The 11,217-nt window shown below is 45.1% G+C and overlaps 1 protein-coding gene across 2 annotated transcripts in view; it reads right to left on the bottom strand.

The window, feature by feature from the left end:
- The window catches only part of DCAF13 (DDB1 and CUL4 associated factor 13), a 781,821-nt gene that overhangs the window by 570,499 nt on the left and 200,105 nt on the right, over positions 1-11,217 (bottom strand). The gene's annotated exons all lie outside the window — the stretch shown is intronic.

Raw genomic sequence — 11,217 nt, 5'->3', positions numbered from 1 at the left:
CAAATAGATCTGTGTCTGGGCTCCCCCATTTCTTTATCATGCTGAAGACTTGTGGATCTAGTTTCCACTTGTGAGGAGCCATAAGGTTTCTGCTTAAATCGGCTGCCAGAGTATTTTGCTTTCCTGGTAGGAATTGAGCTTGGAGATGTATTTGGAAAGTCAAAGCTGTGTCCCACAGTGCCATGGCTAATCTGCAAAGAGGGTACGAGTGTGTGCCCTCTTGCTTGTTTATATACCACATGACCATGGTGATTTCCGTCTTTATCAGTAGTTGTCCTGGATGAAGTAAGTCCTTGAAGGTTGTTAGGGCATTCTGAACAGCTAGCATCTCTTTCTGGTTGATATGTAGACCCGCGGTGGTGGTGCTGCAGTAGTATTGTCGCCTCACAGTAAGACGCTGTCCGGTTCGATTCTCAGATACAGCGTCTTCTGCGTGGAGACATGCGTTACTGGGCGTACCTTAGATGAAGGTTGTGCGTCAGGCCTGGCAAGCCGGTACATAAAAATCAACTGCCAATCATTAGCGGACCGGAGTTCCGCTGTGGTGACCCCTAACCGGGAAAAGCCGAAAGACACAAACAAATGTAGATGCATTTGTTTTGGGGTCCATATGCCCTGAATGCATCTTCCTGCCATGTGGGCTCCCCAGGCATAATTTGTTGCGTCTGTTGTTAAGGTTGGGTTGGCAGGGGGTAGAGTGATGGCCCGTCCCATGTTTTGGTGACATACCTTTGCCCACAACAGAAACTCCTGTTGTAGGCAGGGAATGAGAGGAATCTGTTTCCAGACTGTGACAATGTTGACTCCATAAACTTTTTAGGTACCATTGAAGTTTCCTCATATGCAGTCTTGCATATGGAATCAGTAGGATGCAGGATGCCATGAAGCCCAAAGCCTGCAGAATTTGTTTTGCAGATAACTGGGTTTTTGTTGCCATCAGTTTGAAGTAAGTAGTCAGTTGCCTTTGCTTGTCTGGCATGAGGTAAGCCATCTGGGCAGTTGTATTCAAGCTTGCACCCAGGAATGTTACCTTTTGAGAGGGTACCAGTTGTGATTTCTTTTAGTTTATTGTGTACCCCTAGGCATGTTAGAAGCCTTTTCACAAACGCCAGGCGTTGAAGAAGAATGTCCTTGTTCTCTGCTTGAATGAGACAGTCGTCCAAGTAAGGATATATTTGTATACTTCTTTGTCTGGAAAATGCAATTACTGGTGCCAGGCACTTTGTAAAGACCCTGAGCGCAGTAGATAAGCCAAAGGGCAGCGCAGAGAATTGGTAATGCATTAAGCCAGCCTTGAATCTGAGGTATCTTCTGCACGATTATCTTATTGGAACATGCAGGTATGCCTCTTTTAGGTCTAATATCACCAGCAAAGCATTCTTGCCCAGCATGGGCAGAAGCTGCTGGCAAGTCAGCATTTTGAATTTTGGAATGTCCAGGTATGTGTTCAAAATTGATAAATCAAGTACTGGCCGCCAGGCCTTGTCCTTTCTAGGTACCAAGAACAGTTAAATAAAAACATTGTCCTTTTTCCTGTTCTGGTACTGGCTGAATGGCCTCCATATCCATGAGGGACGTAACCTGTTTCTGTGCTTCTGCCCATTGATTTTTTGGCAGATCTGGCCAACCGTTTGCCATTGGCAGAGTATGGAAATGGAATCTGTATCCCTGTGATACTATGTTTAGCACCCACTTGTCCTGGGTTATTAACTGCCAATTTTGAGCAAAAAGTGCTAATTTTCCCGCTAAGGGTGCTGCCAAAAGATAAGTGTTTGGTGTAGGCAGAGGGAAGTCATTGGGACTGTTTTCTGTAGATTTGTGCTTTATCTCCTCCAGATTTGGAGGTAGAAGCGCCCCATTGCTTTGACCTGTACGAATCTTGTGCCTGGTATCTGGAACCCTTAGGGCATCTGGATTTGCCCCTTTGAGCTCTGTGTGACGCAGGAAAGGACCAGTTTTTTGTAGGCCAGTGTCTACTGAATCTTGGTGGCTGCACTTGTAAGAAGTTACAGTTTGCATAAACTTAGCTTTGTCTTCCATTTTCTTTAAAACTTCTTCTGCCTTAATACCAAACAGAGCATCACTCTGTAAAGGTGCATCTAGCAAAGTATGCTTTCCAACCTGTTCAGCTGCATGCAATAATTCCTAAAATTCTTTATTTTCTGCACATTCAGAAATAAACATCATTTTCTGTTTCAGCAATCCCATAACATGTTGTTGATACTTGAGCATATGAAATTGACAGTTTAAGGCCCTAAATGCCAAGGTTGCAGATGTATAAACCTTTTTTCCCCCATCTGTCCAGTGCCCTTGAATCTCTGTCAGAGGGGGTAGGATTTTTTTGCTGTTGAGGCTTTAACTCCCTTTGAGCCCTGTGAAATAGTTTCAGGATCAGTAGCAGGGTTTCAAAATAAAAATGTATGTGAGTCAGGGACCCTGTAATATCTGTCAGGCTTGCTGGGAGCCGGAGGTAAGGAGTCAGGGGTCAAGATCGACTCCGAAAACACATCATCCACAATGTCTAAAATGGGGGAATGGCTAAAGGCCTGTGCTGAGGGAGGAGGAGGAAATCCTTGAGCCTCTTTTTTGATTCTGAAAAATCTTGACTCTCCCAGTGAAAATGCTCCCACAAACTATGCAAGGTTTCTCCAAATGAATAATCCTCAGGAGGCGATGCAGATGGTATAGACTCCTCTGCATCAGAATCCTCATAGGGAGGTATAGACAATTCCTGATCAGAAGAGGAATCAGAAGAAATAGAAACTTGATCTGATGATTCATAATCAGTGTCTTGCCTAGGCCTCTTATCTGGAGGGGGATGGGAACCCCTGATCAAGGTAATAAGGTCTTCAGCCATTTTGATCATTTGTTTTTAGGCATATAGGCCTGTGCACGTGGCTCATGCGTCTTTTTTTAGTTTTACAAGTTGCTTTTGTCTTTTGTTTTGCAGCTGTCGGTTGGATATACAAATGTTGAGGCCTGAAAACCCCCTCAGAAGCCAGTGCCTGCTCAGCGGCTCCGGACCCATCCGAGGGAGATACATTCCAAGTATCTCGCAGCATGTCGGACTCCACATGGGTGTTGGTAGAGGCCTGCGACTTGAAAGTAGTGGGTATCAGGGGCTGCGAAAGCACCTCACTGAGTACCGGCGACTGGCTTAGGAGAAGCTTCGTCGTCGGTTTTGGACCTCGACAGTCTCTCTCTGTCCTTTTCTTTGAATTTTTTATGTACTCTGTTAGTCGGATTGCTATCCGATGACATTTCTGGGTAGTTAAATCTGTTTCCAAAATACTTTGAGGCAAAAATATACAGACGCTTAACAGTGCATTGGTTAAATCTAGCACAAAACCGACAGCCAGGCACGTTGTGATCAGGGCCTAGGCAAGGAATACAGTATAAATGGAAATCCTTATGAGGTATTTGCTTCCCACAAGTAAAACAATTATTAACTTTTTCTGACATTGGTATGGAGCAAGGAAAAAGTTTCCCCAATGGGGTACTTAGCTTTAGTGAAGACTTCGGCTCTGAAACTCAAACTTGAATATTTCAGGAGTCGGCCGACCGGCACTTGTGAAATGCTTCTGCTTCGGGCACTGCGTGGCAAGAAAGACTAAAGAAAATGGCATCGGCTGCATGTTTTATAACCCTGTCGACCTGACGTCATGGAAGAGGAGACAGCAACCTGCCAGCAGATTACCCAAATGTAATGACTGCAACAGTGAAACACGAAGAACATCTCATTCTATAGTTATCTCAGAAAGCAGTTTCTGCAGCACAGTGGTAGTTGTGTTGTGATGGCGATGGAAGTCATGTTGGGTTGAAGACAGAAGCTGGCTGTTAGTTGAGAAACTGAGTATGAATAACTTTTTTTTTTTTTTTTTTAAATATTTTTGATGGGGATAAAATGGCAGTTGGCCTATAATTTGAAAGATCTGTACTGACTTCACCCTTGTGCAGTAGAATAATGAATGAATGACCGTTTTCCATAGTGAGGGGACTTTACTTTCAGAATAGATTGATTTATCAGAAATAAAACTGGATATGCAATAGCCTCCGCTCCTATTTTAAGCTATCCGACAGGTAGACTGTCAGGGGTTTTAATTTATTTGAGGTATTTTTGATGGTACATGTGGAAATTGACTGGAAAGAAAATAATGAAAGAAGTTATGAGTAGGGACCTCAAACACTTGATTAGTTACTGTACCTGGCTGGTTAAAGACCATACCGTCTGTATAAAGGTGGGTATTGAATTGGTTGGCTATGGTATAATTTTGGTATCATTTTGTTTCGAGTGTTTGGTGTTGCATGTGTACTAGGCCTGGGTTTAACAGACTACTGAGTGAGGCTCAGTACAGTTTTGGATTATTAGTGTGTATGTTTTGAATGGTTGAGTTGTACATTTTCTTACCCTTGATCTTTTTCTTTTGGCTTTTCCCGGTTTGGGGTCACCACAGTGGATCAACTGTCTGCTCATGATTGGCAGCGGAGTTATACAGTGTCGAGTTGCCAGCCCGGCGCCCAACCTTCCACAGAAGGCACACACACGCACACACTCATGCCTGGGGCCAATTTGGAGTGTCCAATCCACCTACAGCATGTCTTTGTGATGTGGGAAGAACCGGATCACCTGGAGGAAACCCACGTGACCACAGGGAGGACATGCAGACTCCGCACAGAAGGCACCCCAGCCGAGGATCAAACCGGAGAACCTCTTGCTGTGAGGTGGCAACGCTAACTGCTGCACCACCGCGGCCACCCTGTTTTCTTACCCTTGATAGTAAGCTATTTTGTTAGCTATCTTAGCTGTCCATAAGCTAACAAAGTAAGAACTTTACTGTATAACTTTGAATATTCTGTAGTCTGTGTGTAAGCTTTCTGTTGGTGTCTTGCACCATAGTGCCCAAGTTGTGACCTAAAAGGGTCTATCAAGTCCACCTACCCAGTCATCAAAATGAAATAAATACAAACAAAAAAATTGTTAGTGCTTTCGTTTGAAATGCATGTGAAATGCTCGCTAAAATGAAAGATGCTTCATAAGATTCATTTGTGAAAGTAAATGCTATTCTTCCGAGTTCTTGATAGTTGAGTTATTGTTAGTTGTTCTGCTGAGATGTTTTTGACACTTGGAAGACCTGCTCCCTTACCAAGAAACTGCTAGTCCTTTCCTTGGCAATAAAAGCAGAGAAAACCTTGAGCTGAATTCAGCTCAGTTTTGGCTTTTGTGTCTGATACTGAAGCTAGCTCAGGTTTGGCTTTTGTCTGATGCTATTTTTAGAAATACACCAGCTTCTCCAACAAGAAGTTTTAATACACCTTAATGCAAAAAAAAAAAAAAAAAAAAATTTCACACCACTCAGCTCAACAACTGTTGGAAACAAACTTAAGACCACAGAAAAAAGTGATCTTTCTATGGGTAAACTAGCTCCAACCTTAGCTGGGCATAACAGCTCTCACACTTGAGAAAGAATGCAGAAACACGAGCGTACTCCTCTAATACCTGATCATCAAACAAATTCTGAAAGCAACTGTATTAAAAAAAGAAGTTATTTACTCACCATAATGTTCCACGTTTGTAGTCCATCTCGCCCTTCATTCTTACATATGGGTTCGAAGCCGATCCTCGGCTCCGACTCAGCCGATTAGTCTCTCAGCTGGCTTGTGGCAAGGTAGGTATCCCATAGTGCACTAGTAAGAAAGAAACCCCAGATCTTGTTTGCTGCTATCTAAAAAAGTGACAGAAAATATTTCCACGAGGAACAACAAAGATGAAAGGTCTTCACCCTACAGAAGATAAATACTATCTTGTCTCCAGATCCTCCAAAGATACATGGATGGGGGTAAGTGGGTGGGTTCGTAAGAATGAAGGGCGAGATGGACTACAAACATGGAACGTTACGGTGAGTACATAACTTCTTTATGTTCTGTAGTCCTATCTCACCTTCATTCTTACATATGGGACAGCGTCCCTAGCATCGTTTTCTCGGGCGGCTCACAGGAATATACTCCCAAGAACCATGGAACCAAAGGAGGTTCTACCCCTAGAGGCCAAATCCAATTTGTAATGAGTAATAAAGGTATGAGGGGTAAGCCCAAGTTGCTGCTGCACAAATACTGTCAATTGGGACTCTGGCATGAAAAGCAGCAGATGTGGATATGGATCTAGTAGAATGAGCCTTCATTTTAAATGGGAGTTCCTTGCCACTGGAAGAGCAAATAAACGAGACACAGTTTGAAATCCAATTTGATAACGTTATCTTAGAGACTGGCATACAATTTGATAACGTTATCTTAGAGACTGGCATACCTTTTCTTGTCTCAGAAAAAGATAAGCACAATTGGTCTGATTTTCTAAGCTCCTTGGTTCTATGTAGATAGAACCTTAACTGTCTGTGAACATCAAGTTGATGAAACTTGTATTCTGCCCTGTTTGAATGATTAGGAAAAAAGACTGGCAGTTCGATAGTTTGATTCAAATTAGACAGAGCAAACCTTGGGGATGAAGGACGGATTTGCACGAAGGGAAACTCTGTCTCTATGAAAAATCAAGTAAGGAGGTCTGACTGACAGTGCTTGTAACTCTAACTCTGACACTCTTCTGGTGGATGTAACAGCTACTAGAAAAATGGTTTTCCATGAAAGGAACTTCAATTCACAAGAATGTGCGGGTTCAAAAGGCAGGGAAGTAAGTTTGGACAGAATGAAATTTAAAGCCCAAGGAGATGCAAGTTCCTGAAAAGGAGGTCTTAACAAGGTAGTGCCTTTTAGGAAAGATTTACACAATCTGTGAGCCATAAGATTAGGCTCATGTTGTCCCAAATGAAAATTGGAGATCGTTGCCAATTGAACTTTGATTGTAGCAGCAGCTGATCCCTGATGAAAAAGTTCGGTTAGGAATTCTAACACCAAGGGAATGGAGGCTGTGCAAGGATCTACGTTCTTTTCTTTTGCCCAGATAGAAAATCTTTTCCATTTGCTAGCATATAATTTTCTCGTAGAAGGCTTGTGGGAAGACGTGAGGATATTAGTAACTGCAGGTGAGAAATCATGAAGCCTGACTAGGGATGGAAGTGGAGCAGCCACGCTGTCAAGATGAGGGTGTGGAAGCAGGGGTGGAAGGTGCCTGATGTGTGTCAGAAGATCTGGAACTGGGTCCAGAGTCCATGGATCATCTAGGAGGAGAGGCCCGAGAAAGGGGAACCAGATCTGACAAGGCCAGTAAGGAGTGATAATCATTCTGCTTCCCAAGGTCTTTGTTTTCTGGATTACCTTCGATATCAGCGGAAAGGGAGGGAATGCACAAAGAAGTCCCAGGGGCCAATTGTGAACAAGTGCGTCTTTCGGTGTCTCCCCCCGGGGGGGGGGGGTGGAGGATAAGGGAAAAGTAGCTGCTGCATTTGGCATTGATTGGACTGGCAAACAGATCGCAGCAAAGCTGTCCCCATTTGCGGAAAATCTGTTCCGCGACTTTCTGATTCAGAGACCACTCGTGAGGCATCAAGATTGCCCTGCTGAGCTTGTCGGCTATTACATTGTTTGCTCCTGGGATATGCGTTGCAACTAGAAAGAGTTGGGAAGATATCGCCCACTGTCAAACACTAAGAGTCTCTCGACATAGAGGGTAGGATCTGGTTCCTCCTTGTTTGTTTATATACCATACCACTGACGTATTGTCCGATTGATTGCTATCGTCCCTAGAGGAAGAAAGTCGTGAAGTGCTTGCAACGCTAGTAGCACTGCTCTCATCTCTAGGACATTGATATGCAAGTAAGCCTCGTGATCTTGCCATGTGTCTTGAACAGTCCTGCCTAAATAATGCCCCCCACCCATCTGGGAGGCATTCGTAGTCACAGTAGCAACGGGTTGGCGAGGAATGAAAGGTGTTCCTGTCATTAGTTGATCGGGATGAATCCACCAACGAAGGGCCTTTTTGCAAGATTCTGTTATCAGAATAGGATGAGACAGAGGCAGTTGTTGAAGAGTCCACTGGGAAAAGAGTAGCCATTGAAGGATTATCACATGTAGTCTGCCTAGCGGAACTAGAGTTATAGTAGAGGCCATGGTCCCTAAAGATTTCAGCACAGCCTTGGCTTTGACTCTGTTGAGGAAGTAGACTGTATTATCTGTTGTCTTAGATTTTGTATTCTGTCTGCAGGAAGACATGCCATCATGGCGACTGTGTCCATTTCTGTGCCTATAAAGTCACATATTGAGAGGGCGACAAGGCAGACTTTTCACAATTTATTGTAATCCCTAGCTGAGTGCAAAGCTGGATGGTTGAACCCCTGGCTTGTAGTAGTCGGTGCCTGGTGGTGGTGGTCAGGAGCCAGTCATCCAGGTACGGAAACATTTGGAATCCAAGATGTCTCGAATTATCACTACCGCCATGTATTTGGTGAACACCCTGGAGGCTCTGTTGAGACCATAGGGCAGAGCACGAAATTGGTAATGACTGGCTCCCAGCCAGAAGCGTAAACGACTCCTTGATACTCTGTCCATTTTTATGTGGTAGTACGCATCTTGGAGGTCTATGGATCACATCCAATTGTCTTTCCCTAACAGAGGGACTATAGACTGCAGTGTTACCATTCGGAACTTGGACTTCTTCACTTATTCGTTTAATTTGCTGAGGTCTAAAATGGGCCTTCAGTCCCCTGTTCATTTTTGGCACTAAAAAGAATCTGGAGTAAGTTCCAAATCCTATCTGGTCTGAGGGGACGGTTTGGATGACTCTCTTTTGAAGCAACTTTTGAACTTCTATGGTTGCTTGACCCATGTGATTGGGTGGAACATCTGGGATTTTCTTGGTGATATGGGGTGGGAAACAAAAGTGTATGGAGTATCCTCTGGTAATTATTCTTTGTACCCACTTGCCCTGGGTGATGTCGTGCCAGGCTTCTGGATACAAAGATAAGAGACCCCCGACTGGCTCCAGAGAAGCACAGTCAGGCCCCACTTCAGGAGTGCTGATAGGGACGTCCACGAAAGGAATCACGGCCATCCTGGTTTTGCAGGCCCCTCTGCCTCTAGGGCGACGTCTACCATTAGCTCCTTCTCCTCTGCTTCTGAAGGAGGAATCACCCTGTGCATCTGGGAAAAATCTCTGGGATTTCTTGAACCACATTTTCCCGCCTCTCTGACCATTAAGGGTATGGTCTAGAAGGGACAGAAAAATGTACTCTCATGGCAGAGAGAGTTTTGCCTTCCTGCTCGCACCTGGTGAGTATCTTTTACCTTTGGTCCAAACAAACAAAGAGGAACCGTCAAAAGGGGCATTGGTAAAAGTAGATTTGAAGGGCTCTGCAATGTTACATAAAGGCATCCAGGAGTGTCTGTTAAAGGAAACTCCTGAACCCGCTGCCCTACTCGCTCCATCTGCTGCATAGGATATCAGCCTCATGGAAAAGTTAACAATGGAGTTTAAGGTGGACAACTGAGCAGTAACCTTCTCAGGGACTCCTTCAGCTAATGTACCTTGGAGAGCATCTCCTAGCTCCTTTAGGAGATCTCTTTGAAGCCTAGTACAATAGGTGAGGTAATTCAGCGATCTCAGTGCAAATGCCGTTGAAGAGAAGATACGCTTCACATATTCATCTATCCATCGTTCAAGACTCCTTGTTTGGAGGCTGGACAGATGAAGAAGTCTCCGCTAGTTCCTTCTTTGTGGCTGCCGCCGCCACCACCATGGCATGCACAAGCACACCTTTAGTCAAAAAATCTTTCCCTTTGGGGGCTGAAAGAAACTTGTTGGGCCTTCTGGGGACTGGTTCCATGGCATCAGGAGTTTCCCACACCTTTCGACTAACTAGGTAAAAGAGCTCATCGAAAGCTGGAAACACCCAAGAGGCTGAAGGTTGAGCCCCTGAAGCCTTCAGGTACACTGACCAGAAGGAGTGACAGTGGGCCAGCCACCTGTTTTAGGATCTCTAAGATATCTACAAAGGAGATATCATCAGAGGATGACCTAGGGGCCCTTCTGACTCTTCGTGGTCAGTGTCTGAGGTGATGGACTCATCAGTGGAGTCTACATGCTTCCTCTTACAAGTTCTCTTCTGAGGGGGCTCCTCAGAAGGGTATTCTGGGGATTCTCCGAAGACTGAAAGCCACCCAACGGGGGCTCCTGAGGCTCCAGGTCTCTGCTGCCAAGACAGACATGGTGCTGAGAAAGATCGGAGCTTGAGGGGGAAGAGCACCGGTACCCTTGTGCAGAGCTGAAGACCTAGACAGCACGCTCCTCATCATCTCGAATGCAGATCTCTCTGGTTCCGAGGACAGTCCCTGTTCCGAGGAAACAGAAGTAGCCCTCGGCTCCAAAGCGATCAGCTCTGAGACAGATGTAGCATCAGAGCTCAGCCTAGCAGACACACAGAGGTAGGCTCGGAACCTAAGAGGTTTGGGTCCAAGCGTACCTGCCAGGGCCGACTGGTGAGCTTCGGCTCCTAGACACCAAGAACAGTGTCGAAGGTGTCTGAGTGGAACTCTGCTCTGAGACAGACACAAGAGGTGCGGGAAAGTACAGTTTTGTACCTACCATAAATGTAGATGTCCGATAGGTATGCATCTGCAGTCATAACATATGGGTTGTCCTGCCTCAGGCAGCCCTTCGGTCGGCCGGATTCCAAAGTCTGGGGCTGGCCTCGGCTGATGTCGCACTTTCCCCGACGTCAGAGCGTCTGGGGTATAAAAGCATCAGCCGACGCCATTTTCCTCAGTGTTTCTTGCCCCAGATGCCAGGTGCCCTCTAGGAAGGCCAAATTTGGAGGAATTCAATAAATTCCAAACATTTTCCAAAATATATACATATATATACAAACAAATACACCATAATAGATCCCCCAGCTAGCTAATGGAGGGATAAGCACCCCATGAATACCACAGAGGGGAAGGAGGGAGGGTAAACCTGACTGCAGATGCATACCTATCGGACATCTACATTTATGGTAGGTACAAAACTGTACTATGTCCTTCAAGGATGCATCTGCAGTCATAACATATGGGTAGAATACCATAGCCAATCTGGGGGAGGAGGTACTAAGAAAAGGATGGTGTAGTTAAGATACCCTGCAGGACTGCTGTAGCAAAACCTGCTCTGGATCTGGAGTATAAAGGTAAATTGTAATGTTTGGCAAATGTATGCACGGAGCTCCATGTAGCAGCTTCCAAAATGTCCTTGGTAGCCACCTCTCTTAGGAAGGCTGTAGTGGTGGCTGTGGCCCTCGT

Source organism: Protopterus annectens, chromosome 3.part0 (assembly GCF_019279795.1).
Source record: "Protopterus annectens isolate FY-2018-M chromosome 3.part0, PAN1.0, whole genome shotgun sequence".
In the NCBI taxonomy this organism is placed as follows: domain Eukaryota; kingdom Metazoa; phylum Chordata; order Ceratodontiformes; family Protopteridae; genus Protopterus; species Protopterus annectens.
The sequence above is the reverse complement of the archived record's forward strand: the minus strand, read 5'-3'. Positions and strand labels throughout refer to the sequence as shown.